The sequence below is a fragment of the Anopheles darlingi genome, chromosome 2 (assembly GCF_943734745.1).
Source record: "Anopheles darlingi chromosome 2, idAnoDarlMG_H_01, whole genome shotgun sequence".
NCBI classification, from domain to species: Eukaryota; Metazoa; Arthropoda; class Insecta; order Diptera; family Culicidae; genus Anopheles; species Anopheles darlingi.
The window spans coordinates 32,069,403-32,074,402 of record NC_064874.1 but is presented as its reverse complement, the minus strand read 5'-3'; the positions used below and the strand labels follow the sequence as shown (position 1 = coordinate 32,074,402).

At 50.6% G+C, this 5,000-nt stretch overlaps 1 protein-coding gene across 4 annotated transcripts in view; it reads left to right on the top strand.

The window, feature by feature from the left end:
- The window catches only part of LOC125950583 (homeobox protein prospero), an 18,446-nt gene that overhangs the window by 6,526 nt on the left and 6,920 nt on the right, over window positions 1–5,000 (top strand). The window lies entirely within an intron of this gene.

The following is a 5,000-nucleotide window of genomic DNA, read 5'->3' as shown; positions in this document are numbered from 1 at the left end:
CGGTTGCTGCACAGTCGCTCCACTCTCTCCGACTCTTTGGTTCGGGATGCACACGCGGGACCGGATCTCGGAACTCCGGTGGCTTTAGATCATAAATTATTCTCCCATGAAATTGAATCCACGACCACGGCGTTTCATCATCGTCCGGGCCCCTCGGGGCGGGGGGTGGTTTAATAGTAGAACAAGAAAAAAAGGGTTTGACCATTCATTCCACTGAAGCCACATGATGCCAACTATTTGGCAATCTGGACTTTCGCCGACCTGCGTCTTGGTGAGGTGCATTTCCATGAATCCTTCATATGTTCTCTGTCTGTTTGATCCCGTTCCGCGGTAAGACACATGATCTCCGGGGCCCGTAACGGCACCGGGAAACCGCGATGATGATGATGATTATCGTGTGTGCGTATGATTGTTGTGTTTTTTAATGCAATACACATACGATGCCGAGGGCTAAACATGCGAAACGCTTTTTATACCCTTTTTCGAAGTTCCGATAATGCTGCCGGTGGTGGTCCGGTGCTGCTGCTGCGAGTGATCGATCGATCGAACCACCACCCCCGTGGTTGGTCTGGTGCATGTGCGCCACTCTCACGGATATTAGCAGCGGGCGGCCATCATCCGGCACCAGGCGAATGCAATCTATGCATTCCAAAAAGGCTCCACCACGCGGCTGAATGCAAATTCCATACTCTCCACTCCCTACCACTATCAGCACCTCCCTCTCGCTCATCCTATCCGAGTATGATGTTGACGTTGCCCAAAATCAGTATGTAGCATGTGCGTGTGTTCATGGCGTGCGTGCGAGAGGATTCCAGCCACTAGGCAATAGAGCCAGCCAGCCGGAATGCTGTGGGGTGTGTTGGTCCCTAAATCCAGCCCTCCACGCCATGGCCAGGCGGGAAAAACCGTCCCAAAAACAGGGCAATGAGGTGGAAGGGAGGTCTGCTCTGCACTACTCTTGCCACTTCACCGTAAAATAAATTGCATCCACATTCGGTTAGAATTAATAGCATTTTTTATGATGAAGTCTGTGCATTGTCACGTTCGCCTGGACCCCGTGGTATGGCGTGGTCTGGACGTTATGTGCAACATTGAGCCATGGAATTTGTGGAGTGCACAGTGCATTGCCGAAGCGCAGGTATATACATATATATGTAGGTGCTGCAGGTGCGGCAAACTAGAAACACGACACCTCTCTCATCCCAACAGGACACTACTAGCCACCGGACCTTTGGGGCCACCTTTTTTGGGGACAGCTCGTGGGGATGTTGCAGCCGGATGGATGGATGCACTATTTGCTCACACACACACACGCGCACACCGTTCCTTCCGTATGTCGCGGGGTTTAGCATGTGTTCTAACAGGGAACAAAACCCGCGGATCCGGGATCGTATTTCCTGTCGCGAGCATTTTCCCTCTGATGCTGATGCTGACCGACAGGGATTGAATGGGAGAAAGAGAGACCGCGCGTCCCGATTGTGTGTGTTGCGTCTCTTCTATGCGCAATAAATGCATTTCGATGCCGCGCGCGCTTTATATAAAACGACGGTTTTCGGCTGTTCGACCTTCTACGCACTGCACGCGCACCGTACGCGAGTGGTTGCGAGTGTCCATTTTTGGAATTGATTTGCACACAAACACGCACTCTAGGCTCTTTCTCTATGTGATGCGGCTGTGGCTTATATGGTCGCAGGATATTGATACGACGGTTTACGGGGGGAACATGCGCCAACACACACACACACACACACACACGCGTATAACACATTGTTCTAGCGCTTTTCTATTGCACTTTCGGTGCATTATGTTTGCGTGCGTTAGTGCGCGCATAGTTACGGGCATCATCAGAGTGCCCTATGCTTTATGTATCGACGAGAGGCACATAGGTAGGTAGGTGTCGTCGCGAGATTGACTTTGCTAGTGCGAGATAGTTCATGTGCTTCACTCCCGCTAAATGACCAGAAGCTAGATCAGCCACCAACACCACCGCACCGTTGCGCTCTCCTCTGCAGGAAACACAAGTGATTGAAGAGCTGCTGGGAGTTAGGCAGGCACCCAGTGTTCAGACCATCACGCTGTACACAAGTAATTGATTGTGGCTATCGTTTAAATATAATTTTTGAAACCGAACTAAATCATCGAACAGCACCCCGGCAAAGGGGTTTGGCAAAGGGGCTTAACGGCCGACATGGATACCTGCCTGTCTGGTTTGGGAAGGAATTTAGCTTCCTTCTTGAGCCACGGTGTTCCACCGGGCACAGCACAATCCTTTTTGCTAACAAAAGAATCTGCCTGCCTGCCGCCGGTCGGTCTGCCGCTAAGCTTTGCAACGCATTATGACCCACCGAACGCTGGGCCTTGCTGTCCCATACCGTTACCCGGGTAACGCGTAGCGCGTAGAACGAAGGAACGGCTGGCTTGAGTTTGAGAACCGTTGCTGCTACTGCTGCTGCTGCAGGTTGTTTGATGGATTCGAAACGAGAACATAAATTTACGTTAAACATTAAAAGATACGCGGATACGGTAAGCTTACGAGCTACACACCAACGCACACTCCAACTGCATGCAAACATGAAGGAAACAAACCACGTTTCTTGTGCAACCGGAAGGTGCTGAGCTCAGAACTGAAGGAACTGAGCTGTAAGGCGAGTGGCTGCCTATTCAAAGTACCGAGAGGGCGAACGCAAGAAAAGTGCCACTGAAGTCGCTTAATTAAAAATCTGCTTAATTAAGGTAATACCGCTAATTAACGCCACAAAGTGGCAAACGGTGAGAAGCGAATCGCGGGGAATCGGAAAAAGACTCTCGCTCGCCGCACTCTGCCGGGCAAACATCAACCTAGAGCAGTCAATTAAGGTCCGGCTTTTGGTTTGGCATATTGCTGTTGCATGCACATGAAATCGATCCTTGTTTTGTGTTGTGTCTTGTGAGGATGCATCATCGATCATCTACGGCCATCGTGCCTCGGTGACCGCGGTCATTATGCTGTGCATCCCGGGTAGAGGTTAAGGGGTTTGCGCGAAACCAAACAGACTGACGAATGAAAATGAAGAACTCAAAATCGCTTTTAAGGATAATCACAATAAATCGTCCGCCTTCTCAGCATCGTGCTCGCTACCTGGCGCTAATCTATCTGAATGCGTACGCAGCTTCACAGCAGAACACACCGATCCGTACACGGATTTGGCGGGAAAGGGAACAAACAGCGGCTGGCTGGCCGGCTGCAGTGCCGCTCTGTGTTTAGGTTGCCAAAAGACCCCGATGCTGCTAATGTTGCCCGCCTGTGCCTGTGCGTGCACCTTTGCTACCCTTCCCTGTACGCATTCTTCCTTTCCTTTGCTGTTTGCAGAGTTTCTTGAGAAACGAGATCCCCGGCGCGCGCTTTTTCTTACGATCATTCGTCACAGCATGCAGGAGCGAGCAGCTTGCGTCTTTAAGATTTCCTTCCTTTGTTCGTCTTCGTCACTAGTCAAACCAGTCCTTGCTTTTTTTTGTGTTGGTCCTTCCCTAGTCCCTAGTCCCTCGCGGTGCCATACCGATGCATACCGGTCGGTGGGTCCGTTCAGCTGGTTCCGCAGTGCTGGCCCCGAAGGGTAGTTTTTGGTAGCTCCGGAAGTTTACGATAAAGCGGTACAAACCGTTCCCTCCCCGCAAAAAGAAGGGCCTTTGCTCTAAGGTTGAAGCTGCTGTTCTGCTGCTTCGTGAGCTTCGTCACCTATATCGTACCAAACCAGCAATTATCATCAGCAAGTCACGTTCAAAGTCGCAGTCAAACGCACACACACACACACACCTTAGGGGAAAAAGGAGCGAAAAAAAGGAATCTTGGAACATATTCGGGAGGGAAATTATGAGGACATTTAAATAGCCCCGCTAGTTGCACTGCCAACGATGCCAACGACGCCGGTGCAGTGTGCCGTCTTACCTTCTTAGCCCTCAGCCTCACAGGTACAATATCGTTCCTGGGCTACCAATCGGCGGAAAAAGGGGGAAAAGAAAAAGTTCGTTATCCATTTTCTTATGCATCCAGCGTTCTTCTTTCTTTCTCGCTTTTTCTTCCTTTCCCTTCTTTCCCCTACTGCTGCCACCGTGTGGTTTTGTCTTCTGGTGGGAAAAGTTCCCAGAGCGCATAAGACATTCACCACCGGACCCCTTCCTTCAAACTGGACGGGGGAAAACTGTAACGCACACGACGCCTGGCCGTGGCGTGCCCGTTAATTTCGACATTACAATCGTTCGATTTTCGGTTGTGTGACGCTCATACGGCGAGGGGATATGATGATGGTCGTGGTTATTTTCTTCCTTTCTTTTCATTGTTTAACTCTCGCAAGAAGGCGATCGGTCGGTCGCTGGTGTGCTGTGGCATATGCGTACGGGGAAGATTTGGGCACCCCTCACTCTGCACCACGACGGTTCGGTGGCGCAAACGGAAAAATTAGCGCTTCGCTGATTTTGACCGTTGGCGGGCAGCGGCAGCCTAACCCGCACGCACCATGTCCCAACAAAATGACATCACGGAACACTTATTCCGGAGGGCGCTAGGGCGACACACGTGAGAAAGTAAGTTTGATGAACTCTAATGTGTCTTCGGACGGACAGGGACAGTATGGGATCAGGAGAAAGTGATCGTCATAAGTTTGTTGTAACGGTTAGCAACGAAAACGAACGCTTACTTCTTGACTTGACGTGGTCAGTGAACCAAGCATTATGCCCGGGAATGCTCAACGCATTGCAGCTGATCTCATATCGCACTCCCCGAGCCAAAGAGTGATGGTAGGTTGATGAACAGAAAGCCTCGCTCTGCTACTGTGGCCCACACATTAATTATTCCCTCTTTATTACGAACACGGCGGACTACGGTTGTGCAAACATTCGCATTAAATAGGTTCCAAAGTAAACCCCGTTACCCCGTTGGTGGCCGCAAACTGTTTGAACTAGCACAAATTAAATAGATTTCTTTGCTCACCGTGCCATTCATTCGCTGTGCGCCAGCTTAAGGA